This window comes from Chiloscyllium plagiosum, unplaced genomic scaffold, assembly GCF_037043375.1.
Source record: "Chiloscyllium plagiosum isolate Xiang-an unplaced genomic scaffold, Cpla_swu_hap1 HiC_scaffold_28, whole genome shotgun sequence".
Classification (NCBI taxonomy): Eukaryota; Metazoa; Chordata; class Chondrichthyes; order Orectolobiformes; family Hemiscylliidae; genus Chiloscyllium; species Chiloscyllium plagiosum.
The window spans coordinates 44435329-44455224 of NW_028270166.1; the positions used below are offsets into that span (position 1 = coordinate 44435329).

The 19896-nt window shown below is 54.0% G+C and overlaps 17 non-coding genes across 17 annotated transcripts; all 17 read left to right on the forward strand.

The window, feature by feature from the left end:
* Nucleotides 1-998: 998 nt before the first annotated feature.
* On the forward strand, nt 999-1071 carry trnak-uuu (transfer RNA lysine (anticodon UUU)). The gene has a single exon. It is a non-coding gene; the product is annotated as a tRNA-Lys (tRNA).
* Nucleotides 1072-2165: 1094 nt separating this feature from the next.
* Nucleotides 2166-2238, forward strand: trnak-uuu (transfer RNA lysine (anticodon UUU)). The gene has a single exon. It is a non-coding gene; the product is annotated as a tRNA-Lys (tRNA).
* Nucleotides 2239-3332: 1094 nt separating this feature from the next.
* On the forward strand, nt 3333-3405 carry trnak-uuu (transfer RNA lysine (anticodon UUU)). The gene has a single exon. It is a non-coding gene; the product is annotated as a tRNA-Lys (tRNA).
* Nucleotides 3406-4499: 1094 nt separating this feature from the next.
* On the forward strand, nt 4500-4572 carry trnak-uuu (transfer RNA lysine (anticodon UUU)). The gene has a single exon. It is a non-coding gene; the product is annotated as a tRNA-Lys (tRNA).
* A 1094-nt stretch (nt 4573-5666) lies between these two features.
* trnak-uuu (transfer RNA lysine (anticodon UUU)) lies at nt 5667-5739 on the forward strand. The gene has a single exon. It is a non-coding gene; the product is annotated as a tRNA-Lys (tRNA).
* A 1094-nt stretch (nt 5740-6833) lies between these two features.
* On the forward strand, nt 6834-6906 carry trnak-uuu (transfer RNA lysine (anticodon UUU)). Its single transcript has one exon. It is a non-coding gene; the product is annotated as a tRNA-Lys (tRNA).
* A 1093-nt stretch (nt 6907-7999) lies between these two features.
* On the forward strand, nt 8000-8072 carry trnak-uuu (transfer RNA lysine (anticodon UUU)). Its single transcript has one exon. It is a non-coding gene; the product is annotated as a tRNA-Lys (tRNA).
* Nucleotides 8073-9164: 1092 nt separating this feature from the next.
* On the forward strand, nt 9165-9237 carry trnak-uuu (transfer RNA lysine (anticodon UUU)). Its single transcript has one exon. It is a non-coding gene; the product is annotated as a tRNA-Lys (tRNA).
* A 1094-nt stretch (nt 9238-10331) lies between these two features.
* On the forward strand, nt 10332-10404 carry trnak-uuu (transfer RNA lysine (anticodon UUU)). The gene has a single exon. It is a non-coding gene; the product is annotated as a tRNA-Lys (tRNA).
* A 1093-nt stretch (nt 10405-11497) lies between these two features.
* On the forward strand, nt 11498-11570 carry trnak-uuu (transfer RNA lysine (anticodon UUU)). The gene has a single exon. It is a non-coding gene; the product is annotated as a tRNA-Lys (tRNA).
* A 1094-nt stretch (nt 11571-12664) lies between these two features.
* On the forward strand, nt 12665-12750 carry trnak-uuu (transfer RNA lysine (anticodon UUU)). Its single transcript has one exon. It is a non-coding gene; the product is annotated as a tRNA-Lys (tRNA).
* A 1092-nt stretch (nt 12751-13842) lies between these two features.
* On the forward strand, nt 13843-13915 carry trnak-uuu (transfer RNA lysine (anticodon UUU)). Its single transcript has one exon. It is a non-coding gene; the product is annotated as a tRNA-Lys (tRNA).
* Nucleotides 13916-15009: 1094 nt separating this feature from the next.
* trnak-uuu (transfer RNA lysine (anticodon UUU)) lies at nt 15010-15082 on the forward strand. Its single transcript has one exon. It is a non-coding gene; the product is annotated as a tRNA-Lys (tRNA).
* Nucleotides 15083-16176: 1094 nt separating this feature from the next.
* trnak-uuu (transfer RNA lysine (anticodon UUU)) lies at nt 16177-16249 on the forward strand. The gene has a single exon. It is a non-coding gene; the product is annotated as a tRNA-Lys (tRNA).
* Nucleotides 16250-17340: 1091 nt separating this feature from the next.
* Nucleotides 17341-17413, forward strand: trnak-uuu (transfer RNA lysine (anticodon UUU)). The gene has a single exon. It is a non-coding gene; the product is annotated as a tRNA-Lys (tRNA).
* Nucleotides 17414-18497: 1084 nt separating this feature from the next.
* Nucleotides 18498-18570, forward strand: trnak-uuu (transfer RNA lysine (anticodon UUU)). Its single transcript has one exon. It is a non-coding gene; the product is annotated as a tRNA-Lys (tRNA).
* Nucleotides 18571-19664: 1094 nt separating this feature from the next.
* trnak-uuu (transfer RNA lysine (anticodon UUU)) lies at nt 19665-19737 on the forward strand. The gene has a single exon. It is a non-coding gene; the product is annotated as a tRNA-Lys (tRNA).
* Nucleotides 19738-19896: the final 159 nt, after the last annotated feature.

A 19896-nucleotide genomic window follows, 5' to 3' on the forward strand; every position in this document is an offset into this window, starting at 1 on the left:
GCACAGGCCACTTTTGCCTGCATTTCCGAAATGTGGCAGTTGCTGCCAAACTCGCGGTGTTTCTCCCGCAAAGCGTGGCTTCTGTTTGAATTGATCTCTTTCAGGTCATCCAAATGTGCGTAATCAGAAATTAGCATCGAATCCCTCGACTGTGGAAACAGGCTCCCGACTCTCCCAGTAGTATCCCCCACACACCCAAACCCCTACCGCATGACTCTATTTACCCCGAACAAATGCACCGAACCTACACATCCCTGAAAACAATGGGCAATTTAGCATGGTCAGAACACCTGACCTGCACACCTTTGGACTGTGGGAGGAAACCGGATCCGTCCGACGAAATCCACGCAGACACGGGTAGAATGTGCAAACTGCACACAGGTAGTCGCCCGAGGCTCGAATCCGACAAGGGTCCGTGGCGCTGGGAGGCAGCAGTGAAATCCTGATTCTATTTGCACGTGCTGAAGCTTCGATTTATGGACACTGCTGTCATCGATGGTCTGCTTTTTTAAAATCAAGTCAGACACTTCAAACGGAACCTTTCATGCACATCTTCCTTGTTTTGGAGCTGATGGTGATGTGGCAGTGCGTGTGGGAGTGTCGGTGCCTGCGGCTTGTGTTCGGGTGGATTGTGTCGAGCAGAGAGTGGATGCTGGGGGTAGGGACTGTGCGTGGTGTTGGAGGGATGATGATGAGGCCGTCTCATGAGCACCGTTCTTACTTTGGCGGTGCTGTGTTGTAAGCTTGCTGATGGCTTTGACGGTGCCAGAGGTGTGTGTTGAGGAGGGTTGTTACAGTAGAGAGAGGTCGGGGCGGCAATGGAATGGGGGTGATGAAGAGAGACAGCGGTTTGGAATCGGCCCTGCACAGTCGGGGCTGCCCGTCTTTCCTACTGAATTGTGTGGATTGTGTCAGAATGGCTGCGCGAGAGTGTGAAGCGCGAACGTCTTTTCCAGCTCAAGCAGGAAAAGCCGCAGCAGGGCGTTGGCTTGCCCCGAGCCCGGGTAGCTCAGTCGGTAGAGCATCAGACTTTTAATCTGAGGGTCCAGGGTTCAAGTCCCTGCTCGGGCGGGTCGCTTTTAAATTGCACTGCCACGGGACAACAGCGAAGGCGTAGTGCGAGCAAATCAGACTGAATGGCCCTCACATTGTGGCGGTGGGAAGCAAGCACAGGCCACTTTTGCCTGCATTTCCGAAATGTGGCAGTTGCTGCCAAACTCGCGGTGTTTCTCCCGCAAAGCGTGGCTTCTGTTTGAATTGATCTCTTTCAGGTCCTCCAAATGTGCGTAATCAGAAATTAGCATCGAATCCCTCGACTGTGGAAACAGGCTCCCGACTCTCCCAGTAGTATCCCCCACACACCCAAACCCCGACCGCATGACTCTATTTACCCCGAACAAATGCACCGAACCTACACATCCCTGAAAACAATGGGCAATTTAGCATGGTCAGAACACCTGACCTGCACACCTTTGGACTGTGGGAGGAAACCGGATCCGTCCGACGAAATCCACGCAGACACGGGTAGAATGTGCAAACTGCACACAGGTAGTCGCCCGAGGCTCGAATCCGACAAGGGTCCGTGGCGCTGGGAGGCAGCAGTGAAATCCTGATTCTATTTGCACGTGCTGAAGCTTCGATTTATGGACACTGCTGTCATCGATGGTCTGCTTTTTTAAAATCAAGTCAGACACTTCAAACGGAACCTTTCATGCACATCTTCCTTGTTTTGGAGCTGATGGTGATGTGGCAGTGCGTGTGGGAGTGTCGGTGCCTGCGGCTTGTGTTCGGGTGGATTGTGTCGAGCAGAGAGTGGATGCTGGGGGTAGGGACTGTGCGTGGTGTTGGAGGGATGATGATGAGGCCGTCTCATGAGCACCGTTCTTACTTTGGCGGTGCTGTGTTGTAAGCTTGCTGATGGCTTTGACGGTGCCAGAGGTGTGTGTTGAGGAGGGTTGTTACAGTAGAGAGAGGTCGGGGCGGCAATGGAATGGGGGTGATGAAGAGAGACAGCGGTTTGGAATCGGCCCTGCACAGTCGGGGCTGCCCGTCTTTCCTACTGAATTGTGTGGATTGTGTCAGAATGGCTGCGCGAGAGTGTGAAGCGCGAACGTCTTTTCCAGCTCAAGCAGGAAAAGCCGCAGCAGGGCGGCGGCTTGCCACGAGCCCGGGTAGCTCAGTCGGTAGAGCATCAGACTTTTAATCTGAGGGTCCCGGGTTCAAGTCCCTGCTCGGGCGGGTCGCTTTTAAATTGCACTGCCACGGGACAACAGCGAAGGCGTAGTGCGAGCAAATCAGACTGAATGGCCCTCACATTGTGGCGGTGGTAAGCAAGCACAGGCCACTTTTGCCTGCATTTCCGAAATGTGGCAGTTGCTGCCAAACTCGCGGTGTTTCTCCCGCAAAGCGTGGCTTCTGTTTGAATTGATCTCTTTCAGGTCCTCCAAATGTGCGTAATCAGAAATTAGCATCGAATCCCTCGACTGTGGAAACAGGCTCCCGACTCTCCCAGTAGTATCCCCCACACACCCAAACCCCGACCGCATGACTCTATTTACCCCGAACAAATGCACCGAACCTACACATCCCTGAAAACAATGGGCAATTTAGCATGGTCAGAACACCTGACCTGCACACCTTTGGACTGTGGGAGGAAACCGGATCCGTCCGACGAAATCCACGCAGACACGGGTAGAATGTGCAAACTGCACACAGGTAGTCGCCCGAGGCTCGAATCCGACAAGGGTCCGTGGCGCTGGGAGGCAGCAGTGAAATCCTGATTCTATTTGCACGTGCTGAAGCTTCGATTTATGGACACTGCTGTCATCGATGGTCTGCTTTTTTAAAATCAAGTCAGACACTTCAAACGGAACCTTTCATGCACATCTTCCTTGTTTTGGAGCTGATGGTGATGTGGCAGTGCGTGTGGGAGTGTCGGTGCCTGCGGCTTGTGTTCGGGTGGATTGTGTCGAGCAGAGAGTGGATGCTGGGGGTAGGGACTGTGCGTGGTGTTGGAGGGATGATGATGAGGCCGTCTCATGAGCACCGTTCTTACTTTGGCGGTGCTGTGTTGTAAGCTTGCTGATGGCTTTGACGGTGCCAGAGGTGTGTGTTGAGGAGGGTTGTTACAGTAGAGAGAGGTCGGGGCGGCAATGGAATGGGGGTGATGAAGAGAGACAGCGGTTTGGAATCGGCCCTGCACAGTCGGGGCTGCCCGTCTTTCCTACTGAATTGTGTGGATTGTGTCAGAATGGCTGCGCGAGAGTGTGAAGCGCGAACGTCTTTTCCAGCTCAAGCAGGAAAAGCCGCAGCAGGGCGGCGGCTTGCCACGAGCCCGGGTAGCTCAGTCGGTAGAGCATCAGACTTTTAATCTGAGGGTCCCGGGTTCAAGTCCCTGCTCGGGCGGGTCGCTTTTAAATTGCACTGCCACGGGACAACAGCGAAGGCGTAGTGCGAGCAAATCAGACTGAATGGCCCTCACATTGTGGCGGTGGTAAGCAAGCACAGGCCACTTTTGCCTGCATTTCCGAAATGTGGCAGTTGCTGCCAAACTCGCGGTGTTTCTCCCGCAAAGCGTGGCTTCTGTTTGAATTGATCTCTTTCAGGTCATCCAAATGTGCGTAATCAGAAATTAGCATCGAATCCCTCGACTGTGGAAACAGGCTCCCGACTCTCCCAGTAGTATCCCCCACACACCCAAACCCCTACCGCATGACTCTATTTACCCCGAACAAATGCACCGAACCTACACATCCCTGAAAACAATGGGCAATTTAGCATGGTCAGAACACCTGACCTGCACACCTTTGGACTGTGGGAGGAAACCGGATCCGTCCGACGAAATCCACGCAGACACGGGTAGAATGTGCAAACTGCACACAGGTAGTCGCCCGAGGCTCGAATCCGACAAGGGTCCGTGGCGCTGGGAGGCAGCAGTGAAATCCTGATTCTATTTGCACGTGCTGAAGCTTCGATTTATGGACACTGCTGTCATCGATGGTCTGCTTTTTTAAAATCAAGTCAGACACTTCAAACGGAACCTTTCATGCACATCTTCCTTGTTTTGGAGCTGATGGTGATGTGGCAGTGCGTGTGGGAGTGTCGGTGCCTGCGGCTTGTGTTCGGGTGGATTGTGTCGAGCAGAGAGTGGATGCTGGGGGTAGGGACTGTGCGTGGTGTTGGAGGGATGATGATGAGGCCGTCTCATGAGCACCGTTCTTACTTTGGCGGTGCTGTGTTGTAAGCTTGCTGATGGCTTTGACGGTGCCAGAGGTGTGTGTTGAGGAGGGTTGTTACAGTAGAGAGAGGTCGGGGCGGCAATGGAATGGGGGTGATGAAGAGAGACAGCGGTTTGGAATCGGCCCTGCACAGTCGGGGCTGCCCGTCTTTCCTACTGAATTGTGTGGATTGTGTCAGAATGGCTGCGCGAGAGTGTGAAGCGCGAACGTCTTTTCCAGCTCAAGCAGGAAAAGCCGCAGCAGGGCGTTGGCTTGCCCCGAGCCCGGGTAGCTCAGTCGGTAGAGCATCAGACTTTTAATCTGAGGGTCCAGGGTTCAAGTCCCTGCTCGGGCGGGTCGCTTTTAAATTGCACTGCCACGGGACAACAGCGAAGGCGTAGTGCGAGCAAATCAGACTGAATGGCCCTCACATTGTGGCGGTGGGAAGCAAGCACAGGCCACTTTTGCCTGCATTTCCGAAATGTGGCAGTTGCTGCCAAACTCGCGGTGTTTCTCCCGCAAAGCGTGGCTTCTGTTTGAATTGATCTCTTTCAGGTCCTCCAAATGTGCGTAATCAGAAATTAGCATCGAATCCCTCGACTGTGGAAACAGGCTCCCGACTCTCCCAGTAGTATCCCCCACACACCCAAACCCCGACCGCATGACTCTATTTACCCCGAACAAATGCACCGAACCTACACATCCCTGAAAACAATGGGCAATTTAGCATGGTCAGAACACCTGACCTGCACACCTTTGGACTGTGGGAGGAAACCGGATCCGTCCGACGAAATCCACGCAGACACGGGTAGAATGTGCAAACTGCACACAGGTAGTCGCCCGAGGCTCGAATCCGACAAGGGTCCGTGGCGCTGGGAGGCAGCAGTGAAATCCTGATTCTATTTGCACGTGCTGAAGCTTCGATTTATGGACACTGCTGTCATCGATGGTCTGCTTTTTTAAAATCAAGTCAGACACTTCAAACGGAACCTTTCATGCACATCTTCCTTGTTTTGGAGCTGATGGTGATGTGGCAGTGCGTGTGGGAGTGTCGGTGCCTGCGGCTTGTGTTCGGGTGGATTGTGTCGAGCAGAGAGTGGATGCTGGGGGTAGGGACTGTGCGTGGTGTTGGAGGGATGATGATGAGGCCGTCTCATGAGCACCGTTCTTACTTTGGCGGTGCTGTGTTGTAAGCTTGCTGATGGCTTTGACGGTGCCAGAGGTGTGTGTTGAGGAGGGTTGTTACAGTAGAGAGAGGTCGGGGCGGCAATGGAATGGGGGTGATGAAGAGAGACAGCGGTTTGGAATCGGCCCTGCACAGTCGGGGCTGCCCGTCTTTCCTACTGAATTGTGTGGATTGTGTCAGAATGGCTGCGCGAGAGTGTGAAGCGCGAACGTCTTTTCCAGCTCAAGCAGGAAAAGCCGCAGCAGGGCGGCGGCTTGCCACGAGCCCGGGTAGCTCAGTCGGTAGAGCATCAGACTTTTAATCTGAGGGCCCAGGGTTCAAGTCCCTGCTCGGGCGGGTCGCTTTTAAATTGCACTGCCACGGGACAACAGCGAAGGCGTAGTGCGAGCAAATCAGACTGAATGGCCCTCACATTGTGGCGGTGGGAAGCAAGCACAGGCCACTTTTGCCTGCATTTCCGAAATGTGGCAGTTGCTGCCAAACTCGCGGTGTTTCTCCCGCAAAGCGTGGCTTCTGTTTGAATTGATCTCTTTCAGGTCATCCAAATGTGCGTAATCAGAAATTAGCATCGAATCCCTCGACTGTGGAAACAGGCTCCCGACTCTCCCAGTAGTATCCCCCACACACCCAAACCCCTACCGCATGACTCTATTTACCCCGAACAAATGCACCGAACCTACACATCCCTGAAAACAATGGGCAATTTAGCATGGTCAGAACACCTGACCTGCACACCTTTGGACTGTGGGAGGAAACCGGATCCGTCCGACGAAATCCACGCAGACACGGGTAGAATGTGCAAACTGCACACAGGTAGTCGCCCGAGGCTCGAATCCGACAAGGGTCCGTGGCGCTGGGAGGCAGCAGTGAAATCCTGATTCTATTTGCACGTGCTGAAGCTTCGATTTATGGACACTGCTGTCATCGATGGTCTGCTTTTTTAAAATCAAGTCAGACACTTCAAACGGAACCTTTCATGCACATCTTCCTTGTTTTGGAGCTGATGGTGATGTGGCAGTGCGTGTGGGAGTGTCGGTGCCTGCGGCTTGTGTTCGGGTGGATTGTGTCGAGCAGAGAGTGGATGCTGGGGGTAGGGACTGTGCGTGGTGTTGGAGGGATGATGATGAGGCCGTCTCATGAGCACCGTTCTTACTTTGGCGGTGCTGTGTTGTAAGCTTGCTGATGGCTTTGACGGTGCCAGAGGTGTGTGTTGAGGAGGGTTGTTACAGTAGGGAGAGGTCGGGGCGGCAATGGAATGGGGGTGATGAAGAGAGACAGCGGTTTGGAATCGGCCCTGCACAGTCGGGGCTGCCCGTCTTTCCTACTGAATTGTGTGGATTGTGTCAGAATGGCTGCGCGAGAGTGTGAAGCGCGAACGTCTTTTCCAGTTCAAGCAGGAAAAGCCGCAGCAGGGCGGCGGCTTGCCACGAGCCCGGGTAGCTCAGTCGGTAGAGCATCAGACTTTTAATCTGACGGTCCAGGGTTCAAGTCCCTGCTGCGGCGGGTCGCTTTTAAATTGCACTGCCACGGGACAACAGCGAAGGCGAAGTGCGAGCAAATCAGACTGAATGGCCCTCACATTGTGGCGGTGGGAAGCAAGCACAGGCCACTTTTGCCTGCATTTCCGAAATGTGGCAGTTGCTGCCAAACTCGCGGTGTTTCTCCCGCAAAGCGTGGCTTCTGTTTGAATTGATCTCTTTCAGGTCCTCCAAATGTGCGTATCAGAAATTAGCATCGAATCCCTCGACTGTGGAAACAGGCTCCCGACTCTCCCAGTAGTATCCCCCACACACCCAAACCCCTACCGCATGACTCTATTTACCCCGAACAAATGCACCGAACCTACACATCCCTGAAAACAATGGGCAATTTAGCATGGCCAGAACACCTGACCTGCACACCTTTGGACTGTGGGAGGAAACCGGATCCGTCCGACGAAATCCACGCAGACACGGGTAGAATGTGCAAACTGCACACAGGGAGTCGCCCGAGGCTCGAATCCGACAAGGGTCCGTGGCGCTGGGAGGCAGCAGTGAAATCCTGATTCTATTTGCACGTGCTGAAGCTTCGATTTATGGACACTGCTGTCATCGATGGTCTGCTTTTTTAAAATCAAGTCAGACACTTCAAACGGAACCTTTCATGCACATCTTCCTTGTTTTGGAGCTGATGGTGATGTGGCAGTGCGTGTGGGAGTGTCGGTGCCTGCGGCTTGTGTTCGGGTGGATTGTGTCGAGCAGAGAGTGGATGCTGGGGGTAGGGACTGTGCGTGGTGTTGGAGGGATGATGATGAGGCCGTCTCATGAGCACCGTTCTTACTTTGGCGGTGCTGTGTTGTAAGCTTGCTGATGGCTTTGACGGTGCCAGAGGTGTGTGTTGAGGAGGGTTGTTACAGTAGGGAGAGGTCGGGGCGGCAATGGAATGGGGGTGATGAAGAGAGACAGCGGTTTGGAATCGGCCCTGCACAGTCGGGGCTGCCCGTCTTTCCTACTGAATTGTGTGGATTGTGTCAGAATGGCTGCGCGAGAGTGTGAAGCGCGAACGTCTTTTCCAGCTCAAGCAGGAAAAGCCGCAGCAGGGCGGCGGCTTGGCACGAGCCCGGGTAGCTCAGTCGGTGGAGCATCAGACTTTTAATCTGACGGTCCAGGGTTCAAGTCCCTGCTCGGGCGGGTCGCTTTTAAATTGCACTGCCACGGGACAACAGCGAAGGCGTAGTGCGAGCAAATCAGACTGAATGGCCCTCACATTGTGGCGGTGGGAAGCAAGCACAGGCCACTTTTGCCTGCATTTCCGAAATGTGGCAGTTGCTGCCAAACTCGCGGTGTTTCTCCCGCAAAGCGTGGCTTCTGTTTGAATTGATCTCTTTCAGGTCCTCCAAATGTGCGTAATCAGAAATTAGCATCGAATCCCTCGACTGTGGAAACAGGCTCCCGACTCTCCCAGTAGTATCCCCCACACACCCAAACCCCGACCGCATGACTCTATTTACCCCGAACAAATGCACCGAACCTACACATCCCTGAAAACAATGGGCAATTTAGCATGGTCAGAACACCTGACCTGCACACCTTTGGACTGTGGGAGGAAACCGGATCCGTCCGACGAAATCCACGCAGACACGGGTAGAATGTGCAAACTGCACACAGGTAGTCGCCCGAGGCTCGAATCCGACAAGGGTCCGTGGCGCTGGGAGGCAGCAGTGAAATCCTGATTCTATTTGCACGTGCTGAAGCTTCGATTTATGGACACTGCTGTCATCGATGGTCTGCTTTTTTAAAATCAAGTCAGACACTTCAAACGGAACCTTTCATGCACATCTTCCTTGTTTTGGAGCTGATGGTGATGTGGCAGTGCGTGTGGGAGTGTCGGTGCCTGCGGCTTGTGTTCGGGTGGATTGTGTCGAGCAGAGAGTGGATGCTGGGGGTAGGGACTGTGCGTGGTGTTGGAGGGATGATGATGAGGCCGTCTCATGAGCACCGTTCTTACTTTGGCGGTGCTGTGTTGTAAGCTTGCTGATGGCTTTGACGGTGCCAGAGGTGTGTGTTGAGGAGGGTTGTTACAGTAGAGAGGTCGGGGCGGCAATGGAATGGGGGTGATGAAGAGAGACAGCGGTTTGGAATCGGCCCTGCACAGTCGGGGCTGCCCGTCTTTCCTACTGAATTGTGTGGATTGTGTCAGAATGGCTGCGCGAGAGTGTGAAGCGCGAACGTCTTTTCCAGCTCAAGCAGGAAAAGCCGCAGCAGGGCGGCGGCTTGCCACGAGCCCGGGTAGCTCAGTCGGTAGAGCATCAGACTTTTAATCTGACGGTCCAGGGTTCAAGTCCCTGCTCGGGCGGGTCGCTTTTAAATTGCACTGCCACGGGACAACAGCGAAGGCGTAGTGCGAGCAAATCAGACTGAATGGCCCTCACATTGTGGCGGTGGGAAGCAAGCACAGGCCACTTTTGCCTGCATTTCCGAAATGTGGCAGTTGCTGCCAAACTCGCGGTGTTTCTCCCGCAAAGCGTGGCTTCTGTTTGAATTGATCTCTTTCAGGTCATCCAAATGTGCGTAATCAGAAATTAGCATCGAATCCCTCGACTGTGGAAACAGGCTCCCGACTCTCCCAGTAGTATCCCCCACACACCCAAACCCCTACCGCATGACTCTATTTACCCCGAACAAATGCACCGAACCTACACATCCCTGAAAACAATGGGCAATTTAGCATGGTCAGAACACCTGACCTGCACACCTTTGGACTGTGGGAGGAAACCGGATCCGTCCGACGAAATCCACGCAGACACGGGTAGAATGTGCAAACTGCACACAGGTAGTCGCCCGAGGCTCGAATCCGACAAGGGTCCGTGGCGCTGGGAGGCAGCAGTGAAATCCTGATTCTATTTGCACGTGCTGAAGCTTCGATTTATGGACACTGCTGTCATCGATGGTCTGCTTTTTTAAAATCAAGTCAGACACTTCAAACGGAACCTTTCATGCACATCTTCCTTGTTTTGGAGCTGATGGTGATGTGGCAGTGCGTGTGGGAGTGTCGGTGCCTGCGGCTTGTGTTCGGGTGGATTGTGTCGAGCAGAGAGTGGATGCTGGGGGTAGGGACTGTGCGTGGTGTTGGAGGGATGATGATGAGGCCGTCTCATGAGCACCGTTCTTACTTTGGCGGTGCTGTGTTGTAAGCTTGCTGATGGCTTTGACGGTGCCAGAGGTGTGTGTTGAGGAGGGTTGTTACAGTAGAGAGAGGTCGGGGCGGCAATGGAATGGGGGTGATGAAGAGAGACAGCGGTTTGGAATCGGCCCTGCACAGTCGGGGCTGCCCGTCTTTCCTACTGAATTGTGTGGATTGTGTCAGAATGGCTGCGCGAGAGTGTGAAGCGCGAACGTCTTTTCCAGCTCAAGCAGGAAAAGCCGCAGCAGGGCGGCGGCTTGGCACGAGCCCGGGTAGCTCAGTCGGTAGAGCATCAGACTTTTAATCTGACGGTCCAGGGTTCAAGTCCCTGCTGCGGCGGGTCGCTTTTAAATTGCACTGCCACGGGACAACAGCGAAGGCGAAGTGCGAGCAAATCAGACTGAATGGCCCTCACATTGTGGCGGTGGGAAGCAAGCACAGGCCACTTTTGCCTGCATTTCCGAAATGTGGCAGTTGCTGCCAAACTCGCGGTGTTTCTCCCGCAAAGCGTGGCTTCTGTTTGAATTGATCTCTTTCAGGTCCTCCAAATGTGCGTATCAGAAATTAGCATCGAATCCCTCGACTGTGGAAACAGGCTCCCGACTCTCCCAGTAGTATCCCCCACACACCCAAACCCCTACCGCATGACTCTATTTACCCCGAACAAATGCACCGAACCTACACATCCCTGAAAACAATGGGCAATTTAGCATGGCCAGAACACCTGACCTGCACACCTTTGGACTGTGGGAGGAAACCGGATCCGTCCGACGAAATCCACGCAGACACGGGTAGAATGTGCAAACTGCACACAGGGAGTCGCCCGAGGCTCGAATCCGACAAGGGTCCGTGGCGCTGGGAGGCAGCAGTGAAATCCTGATTCTATTTGCACGTGCTGAAGCTTCGATTTATGGACACTGCTGTCATCGATGGTCTGCTTTTTTAAAATCAAGTCAGACACTTCAAACGGAACCTTTCATGCACATCTTCCTTGTTTTGGAGCTGATGGTGATGTGGCAGTGCGTGTGGGAGTGTCGGTGCCTGCGGCTTGTGTTCGGGTGGATTGTGTCGAGCAGAGAGTGGATGCTGGGGGTAGGGACTGTGCGTGGTGTTGGAGGGATGATGATGAGGCCGTCTCATGAGCACCGTTCTTACTTTGGCGGTGCTGTGTTGTAAGCTTGCTGATGGCTTTGACGGTGCCAGAGGTGTGTGTTGAGGAGGGTTGTTACAGTAGAGAGAGGTCGGGGCGGCAATGGAATGGGGGTGATGAAGAGAGACAGCGGTTTGGAATCGGCCCTGCACAGTCGGGGCTGCCCGTCTTTCCTACTGAATTGTGTGGATTGTGTCAGAATGGCTGCGCGAGAGTGTGAAGCGCGAACGTCTTTTCCAGCTCAAGCAGGAAAAGCCGCAGCAGGGCGGCGGCTTGGCACGAGCCCGGGTAGCTCAGTCGGTGGAGCATCAGACTTTTAATCTGACGGTCCAGGGTTCAAGTCCCTGCTCGGGCGGGTCGCTTTTAAATTGCACTGCCACGGGACAACAGCGAAGGCGTAGTGCGAGCAAATCAGACTGAATGGCCCTCACATTGTGGCGGTGGGAAGCAAGCACAGGCCACTTTTGCCTGCATTTCCGAAATGTGGCAGTTGCTGCCAAACTCGCGGTGTTTCTCCCGCAAAGCGTGGCTTCTGTTTGAATTGATCTCTTTCAGGTCATCCAAATGTGCGTAATCAGAAATTAGCATCGAATCCCTCGACTGTGGAAACAGGCTCCCGACTCTCCCAGTAGTATCCCCCACACACCCAAACCCCTACCGCATGACTCTATTTACCCCGAACAAATGCACCGAACCTACACATCCCTGAAAACAATGGGCAATTTAGCATGGTCAGAACACCTGACCTGCACACCTTTGGACTGTGGGAGGAAACCGGATCCGTCCGACGAAATCCACGCAGACACGGGTAGAATGTGCAAACTGCACACAGGTAGTCGCCCGAGGCTCGAATCCGACAAGGGTCCGTGGCGCTGGGAGGCAGCAGTGAAATCCTGATTCTATTTGCACGTGCTGAAGCTTCGATTTATGGACACTGCTGTCATCGATGGTCTGCTTTTTTAAAATCAAGTCAGACACTTCAAACGGAACCTTTCATGCACATCTTCCTTGTTTTGGAGCTGATGGTGATGTGGCAGTGCGTGTGGGAGTGTCGGTGCCTGCGGCTTGTGTTCGGGTGGATTGTGTCGAGCAGAGAGTGGATGCTGGGGGTAGGGACTGTGCGTGGTGTTGGAGGGATGATGATGAGGCCGTCTCATGAGCACCGTTCTTACTTTGGCGGTGCTGTGTTGTAAGCTTGCTGATGGCTTTGACGGTGCCAGAGGTGTGTGTTGAGGAGGGTTGTTACAGTAGAGAGAGGTCGGGGCGGCAATGGAATGGGGGTGATGAAGAGAGACAGCGGTTTGGAATCGGCCCTGCACAGTCGGGGCTGCCCGTCTTTCCGACTGAATTGTGTGGATTGTGTCAGAATGGCTGCGCGAGAGTGTGAAGCGCGAACGTCTTTTCCAGCTCAAGCAGGAAAAGCCGCAGCAGGGCGGCGGCTTGCCACGAGCCCGGGTAGCTCAGTCGGTAGAGCATCAGACTTTTAATCTGAGGGTCCAGGGTTCAGGTCCAGGGTTCAAGTCCTTGCTCGGGCGGGTCGCTTTTAAATTGCACTGCCACGGGACAACAGCGAAGGCGTAGTGCGAGCAAATCAGACTGAATGGCCCTCACATTGTGGCGGTGGGAAGCAAGCACAGGCCACTTTTGCCTGCATTTCCGAAATGTGGCAGTTGCTGCCAAACTCGCGGTGTTTCTCCCGCAAAGCGTGGCTTCTGTTTGAATTGATCTCTTTCAGGTCATCCAAATGTGCGTAATCAGAAATTAGCATCGAATCCCTCGACTGTGGAAACAGGCTCCCGACTCTCCCAGTAGTATCCCCCACACACCCAAACCCCTACCGCATGACTCTATTTACCCCGAACAAATGCACCGAACCTACACATCCCTGAAAACAATGGGCAATTTAGCATGGTCAGAACACCTGACCTGCACACCTTTGGACTGTGGGAGGAAACCGGATCCGTCCGACGAAATCCACGCAGACACGGGTAGAATGTGCAAACTGCACACAGGTAGTCGCCCGAGGCTCGAATCCGACAAGGGTCCGTGGCGCTGGGAGGCAGCAGTGAAATCCTGATTCTATTTGCACGTGCTGAAGCTTCGATTTATGGACACTGCTGTCATCGATGGTCTGCTTTTTTAAAATCAAGTCAGACACTTCAAACGGAACCTTTCATGCACATCTTCCTTGTTTTGGAGCTGATGGTGATGTGGCAGTGCGTGTGGGAGTGTCGGTGCCTGCGGCTTGTGTTCGGGTGGATTGTGTCGAGCAGAGAGTGGATGCTGGGGGTAGGGACTGTGCGTGGTGTTGGAGGGATGATGATGAGGCCGTCTCATGAGCACCGTTCTTACTTTGGCGGTGCTGTGTTGTAAGCTTGCTGATGGCTTTGACGGTGCCAGAGGTGTGTGTTGAGGAGGGTTGTTACAGTAGAGAGGTCGGGGCGGCAATGGAATGGGGGTGATGAAGAGAGACAGCGGTTTGGAATCGGCCCTGCACAGTCGGGGCTGCCCGTCTTTCCTACTGAATTGTGTGGATTGTGTCAGAATGGCTGCGCGAGAGTGTGAAGCGCGAACGTCTTTTCCAGCTCAAGCAGGAAAAGCCGCAGCAGGGCGTTGGCTTGCCCCGAGCCCGGGTAGTTCAGTCGGTAGAGCATCAGACTTTTAATCTGAGGGTCCAGGGTTCAAGTCCCTGCTCGGGCGGGTCGCTTTTAAATTGCACTGCCACGGGACAACAGCGAAGGCGTAGTGCGAGCAAATCAGACTGAATGGCCCTCACATTGTGGCGGTGGGAAGCAAGCACAGGCCACTTTTGCCTGCATTTCCGAAATGTGGCAGTTGCTGCCAAACTCGCGGTGTTTCTCCCGCAAAGCGTGGCTTCTGTTTGAATTGATCTCTTTCAGGTCCTCCAAATGTGCGTAATCAGAAATTAGCATCGAATCCCTCGACTGTGGAAACAGGCTCCCGACTCTCCCAGTAGTATCCCCCACACACCCAAACCCCGACCGCATGACTCTATTTACCCCGAACAAATGCACCGAACCTACACATCCCTGAAAACAATGGGCAATTTAGCATGGTCAGAACACCTGACCTGCACACCTTTGGACTGTGGGAGGAAACCGGATCCGTCCGACGAAATCCACGCAGACACGGGTAGAATGTGCAAACTGCACACAGGTAGTCGCCCGAGGCTCGAATCCGACAAGGGTCCGTGGCGCTGGGAGGCAGCAGTGAAATCCTGATTCTATTTGCACGTGCTGAAGCTTCGATTTATGGACACTGCTGTCATCGATGGTCTGCTTTTTTAAAATCAAGTCAGACACTTCAAACGGAACCTTTCATGCACATCTTCCTTGTTTTGGAGCTGATGGTGATGTGGCAGTGCGTGTGGGAGTGTCGGTGCCTGCGGCTTGTGTTCGGGTGGATTGTGTCGAGCAGAGAGTGGATGCTGGGGGTAGGGACTGTGCGTGGTGTTGGAGGGATGATGATGAGGCCGTCTCATGAGCACCGTTCTTACTTTGGCGGTGCTGTGTTGTAAGCTTGCTGATGGCTTTGACGGTGCCAGAGGTGTGTGTTGAGGAGGGTTGTTACAGTAGAGAGAGGTCGGGGCGGCAATGGAATGGGGGTGATGAAGAGAGACAGCGGTTTGGAATCGGCCCTGCACAGTCGGGGCTGCCCGTCTTTCCTACTGAATTGTGTGGATTGTGTCAGAATGGCTGCGCGAGAGTGTGAAGCGCGAACGTCTTTTCCAGCTCAAGCAGGAAAAGCCGCAGCAGGGCGGCGGCTTGCCACGAGCCCGGGTAGCTCAGTCGGTAGAGCATCAGACTTTTAATCTGAGGGTCCAGGGTTCAAGTCCCTGCTCGGGCGGGTCGCTTTTAAATTGCACTGCCACGGGACAACAGCGAAGGCGTAGGGCGAGCAAATCAGACTGAATGGCCCTCACATTGTGGCGGTGGGAAGCAAGCACAGGCCACTTTTGCCTGCATTTCCGAAATGTGGCAGTTGCTGCCAAACTCGCGGTGTTTCTCCCGCAAAGCGTGGCTTCTGTTTGAATTGATCTCTTTCAGGTCATCCAAATGTGCGTAATCAGAAATTAGCATCGAATCCCTCGACTGTGGAAACAGGCTCCCGACTCTCCCAGTAGTATCCCCCACACACCCAAACCCCTACCGCATGACTCTATTTACCCCGAACAAATGCACCGAACCTACACATCCCTGAAAACAATGGGCAATTTAGCATGGTCAGAACACCTGACCTGCACACCTTTGGACTGTGGGAGGAAACCGGATCCGTCCGACGAAATCCACGCAGACACGGGTAGAATGTGCAAACTGCACACAGGTAGTCGCCCGAGGCTCGAATCCGACAAGGGTCCGTGGCGCTGGGAGGCAGCAGTGAAATCCTGATTCTATTTGCACGTGCTGAAGCTTCGATTTATGGACACTGCTGTCATCGATGGTCTGCTTTTTTAAAATCAAGTCAGACACTTCAAACGGAACCTTTCATGCACATCTTCCTTGTTTTGGAGCTGATGGTGATGTGGCAGTGCGTGTGGGAGTGTCGGTGCCTGCGGCTTGTGTTCGGGTGGATTGTGTCGAGCAGAGAGTGGATGCTGGGGGTAGGGACTGTGCGTGGTGTTGGAGGGATGATGATGAGGCCGTCTCATGAGCACCGTTCTTACTTTGGCGGTGCTGTGTTGTAAGCTTGCTGATGGCTTTGACGGTGCCAGAGGTGTGTGTTGAGGAGGGTTGTTACAGTAGGGAGAGGTCGGGGCGGCAATGGAATGGGGGTGATGAAGAGAGACAGCGGTTTGGAATCGGCCCTGCACAGTCGGGGCTGCCCGTCTTTCCTACTGAATTGTGTGGATTGTGTCAGAATGGCTGCGCGAGAGTGTGAAGCGCGAACGTCTTTTCCAGTTCAAGCAGGAAAAGCCGCAGCAGGGCGGCGGCTTGCCACGAGCCCGGGTAGCTCAGTCGGTAGAGCATCAGACTTTTAATCTGACGGTCCAGGGTTCAAGTCCCTGCTGCGGCGGGTCGCTTTTAAATTGCACTGCCACGGGACAACAGCGAAGGCGAAGTGCGAGCAAATCAGACTGAATGGCCCTCACATTGTGGCGGTGGGAAGCAAGCACAGGCCACTTTTGCCTGCATTTCCGAAATGTGGCAGTTGCTGCCAAACTCGCGGTGTTTCTCCCGCAAAGCGTGGCTTCTGTTTGAATTGATCTCTTTCAGGTCCTCCAAATGTGCGTATCAGAAATTAGCATCGAATCCCTCGACTGTGGAAACAGGCTCCCGACTCTCCCAGTAGTATCCCCCACACACCCAAACCCCTACCGCATGACTCTATTTACCCCGAACAAATGCACCGAACCTACACATCCCTGAAAACAATGGGCAATTTAGCATGGCCAGAACACCTGACCTGCACACCTTTGGACTGTGGGAGGAAACCGGATCCGTCCGACGAAATCCACGCAGACACGGGTAGAATGTGCAAACTGCACACAGGTAGTCGCCCGAGGCTCGAATCCGACAAGGGTCCGTGGCGCTGGGAGGCAGCAGTGAAATCCTGATTCTATTTGCACGTGCTGAAGCTTCGATTTATGGACACTGCTGTCATCGATGGTCTGCTTTTTTAAAATCAAGTCAGACACTTCAAACGGAACCTTTCATGCACATCTTCCTTGTTTTGGAGCTGATGGTGATGTGGCAGTGCGTGTGGGAGTGTCGGTGCCTGCGGCTTGTGTTCGGGTGGATTGTGTCGAGCAGAGAGTGGATGCTGGGGGTAGGGACTGTGCGTGGTGTTGGAGGGATGATGATGAGGCCGTCTCATGAGCACCGTTCTTACTTTGGCGGTGCTGTGTTGTAAGCTTGCTGATGGCTTTGACGGTGCCAGAGGTGTGTGTTGAGGAGGGTTGTTACAGTAGAGAGGTCGGGGCGGCAATGGAATGGGGGTGATGAAGAGAGACAGCGGTTTGGAATCGGCCCTGCACAGTCGGGGCTGCCCGACTTTCCTACTGAATTGTGTGGATTGTGTCAGAATGGCTGCGCGAGAGTGTGAAGCGCGAACGTCTTTTCCAGCTCAAGCAGGAAAAGCCGCAGCAGGGCGGCGGCTTGCCACGAGCCCGGGTAGCTCAGTCGGTAGAGCATCAGACTTTTAATCTGACGGTCCAGGGTTCAAGTCCCTGCTCGGGCGGGTCGCTTTTAAATTGCACTGCCACGGGACAACAGCGAAGGCGTAGTGCGAGCAAATCAGACTGAATGGCCCTCACATTGTGGCGGTGGGAAGCAAGCACAGGCTGCATTTCCGAAATGTGGCAGTTGCTGCCAAACTCGCGGTGTTTCTCCCGCAAAGCGTGGCTTCTGTTTGAATTGATCTCTTTCAGGTCCTCCAAATGTGCGTAATCAGAAATTAGCATCGAATCCCTCGACTGTGGAAACAGGCTCCCGACTCTCCCAGTAGTATCCCCCACACACCCAAACCCCTACCGCATGACTCTATTTACCCCGAACAAATGCACCGAACCTACACATCCCTGAAAACAATGGGCAATTTAGCATGGTCAGAACACCTGACCTGCACACCTTTGGACTGTGGGAGGAAACCGGATCCGTCCGACGAAATCCACGCAGACACGGGTAGAATGTGCAAACTGCACACAGGTAGTCGCCCGAGGCTCGAATCCGACAAGGGTCCGTGGCGCTGGGAGGCAGCAGTGAAATCCTGATTCTATTTGCACGTACTGAAGCTTCGATTTATGGACACTGCTGTCATCGATGGTCTGCTTTTATAAAATCAAGTCAGACACTTCAAACGGAACCTTTCATGCACATCTTCCTTGTTTTGGAGCTGATGGTGATGTGGCAGTGCGTGTGGGAGTGTCGGTGCCTGCGGCTTGTGTTCGGGTGGATTGTGTCGAGCAGAGAGTGGATGCTGGGGGTAGGGACTGTGCGTGGTGTTGGAGGGATGATGATGAGGCAGTCTCATGAGCACCGTTCTTACTTTGGCGGTGCTGTGTTGTAAGCTTGCTGATGTCTTTGACGGTGCCAGAGATGTGTGTTGAGGAGGGTTGTTACAGTAGGGAGAGGTCGGGGCGGCAATGGAATGGGGGTGATGAAGAGAGACAGCGGTTTGGAATCGGCCCTGCACAGTCGGGGCTGCCCGTCTTTCCTACTGAATTGTGTGGATTGTGTCAGAATGGCTGCGCGAGAGTGTGAAGCGCGAACGTCTTTTCCAGCTCAAGCAGGAAAAGCCGCAGCAGGGCGGCGGCTTGCCGCGAGCCCGGGTAGCTCATTCGGTAGAGCATCAGACTTTTAATCTGAGTGTCCAGGGTTCAAGTCCCTGCTCGGGCGGGTCGCTTTTAAATTGCACTGCCACGGGACAACAGCGAAGGCGTCGTGCGAGCAAATCAGACTGAATGGCCCTCACATTGTGGCGGTGGGAAGCAAGCACAGGCCACTTTTGCCTGCATTTCCGAAATGTGGCAGTTGCTGCCAAACTCGCGGTGTTTCTCCCGCAAAGCGTGGCTTCTGTTTGAATTGATCTCTTTCAGGTCCTCCAAATGTGCGTAATCAGAAATTAGCATCGAATCCCTCGACTGTGGAAACAGGCTCCCGACTCTCCCAGTAGTATCCCCCACACACCCAAACCCCTACCGCATGACTCTATTTACCCCGAACAAATGCACCGAACCTACACATCCCTGAAAACAATGGGCAATTTAGCATGGCCAGAACACCTGACCTGCACACCTTTGGACTGTGGGAGGAAACCGGATCCGTCCGACGAAATCCACGCAGACACGGGTAGAATGTGCAAACTGCACACAGGGAGTCGCCCGAGGCTCGAATCCGACAAGGGTCCGTGGCGCTGGGAGGCAGCAGTGAAATCCTGATTCTATTTGCACGTGCTGAAGCTTCGATTTATGGACACTGCTGTCATCGATGGTCTGCTTTTATAAAATCAAGTCAGACACTTCAAACGGAACCTTTCATGCACATCTTCCTTGTTTTGGAGCTGATGGTGATGTGGCAGTGCGTGTGGGAGTGTCGGTGCCTGCGGCTTGTGTTCGGGTGGATTGTGTCGAGCAGAGAGTGGATGCTGGGGGTAGGGACTGTGCGTGGTGTTGGAGGGATGATGATGAGGCCGTCTCATGAGCACCGTTCTTACTTTGGCGGTGCTGTGTTGTAAGCTTGCTGATGGCTTTGACGGTGCCAGAGGTGTGTGTTGAGGAGGGTTGTTACAGTAGGGAGAGGTCGGGGCGGCAATGGAATGGGGGTGATGAAGAGAGACAGCGGTTTGGAATCGGCCCTGCACAGTCGGGGCTGCCCGTCTTTCCTACTGAATTGTGTGGATTGTGTCAGAATGGCTGCGCGAGAGTGTGAAGCGCGAACGTCTTTTCCAGTTCAAGCAGGAAAAGCCGCAGCAGGGCGGCGGCTTGCCACGAGCCCGGGTAGCTCAGTCGGTAGAGCATCAGACTTTTAATCTGACGGTCCAGGGTTCAAGTCCCTGCTGCGGCGGGTCGCTTTTAAATTGCACTGCCACGGGACAACAGCGAAGGCGAAGTGCGAGCAAATCAGACTGAATGGCCCTCACATTGTGGCGGTGGGAAGCAAGCACAGGCCACTTTTGCCTGCATTTCCGAAATGTGGCAGTTGCTGCCAAACTCGCGGTGTTTC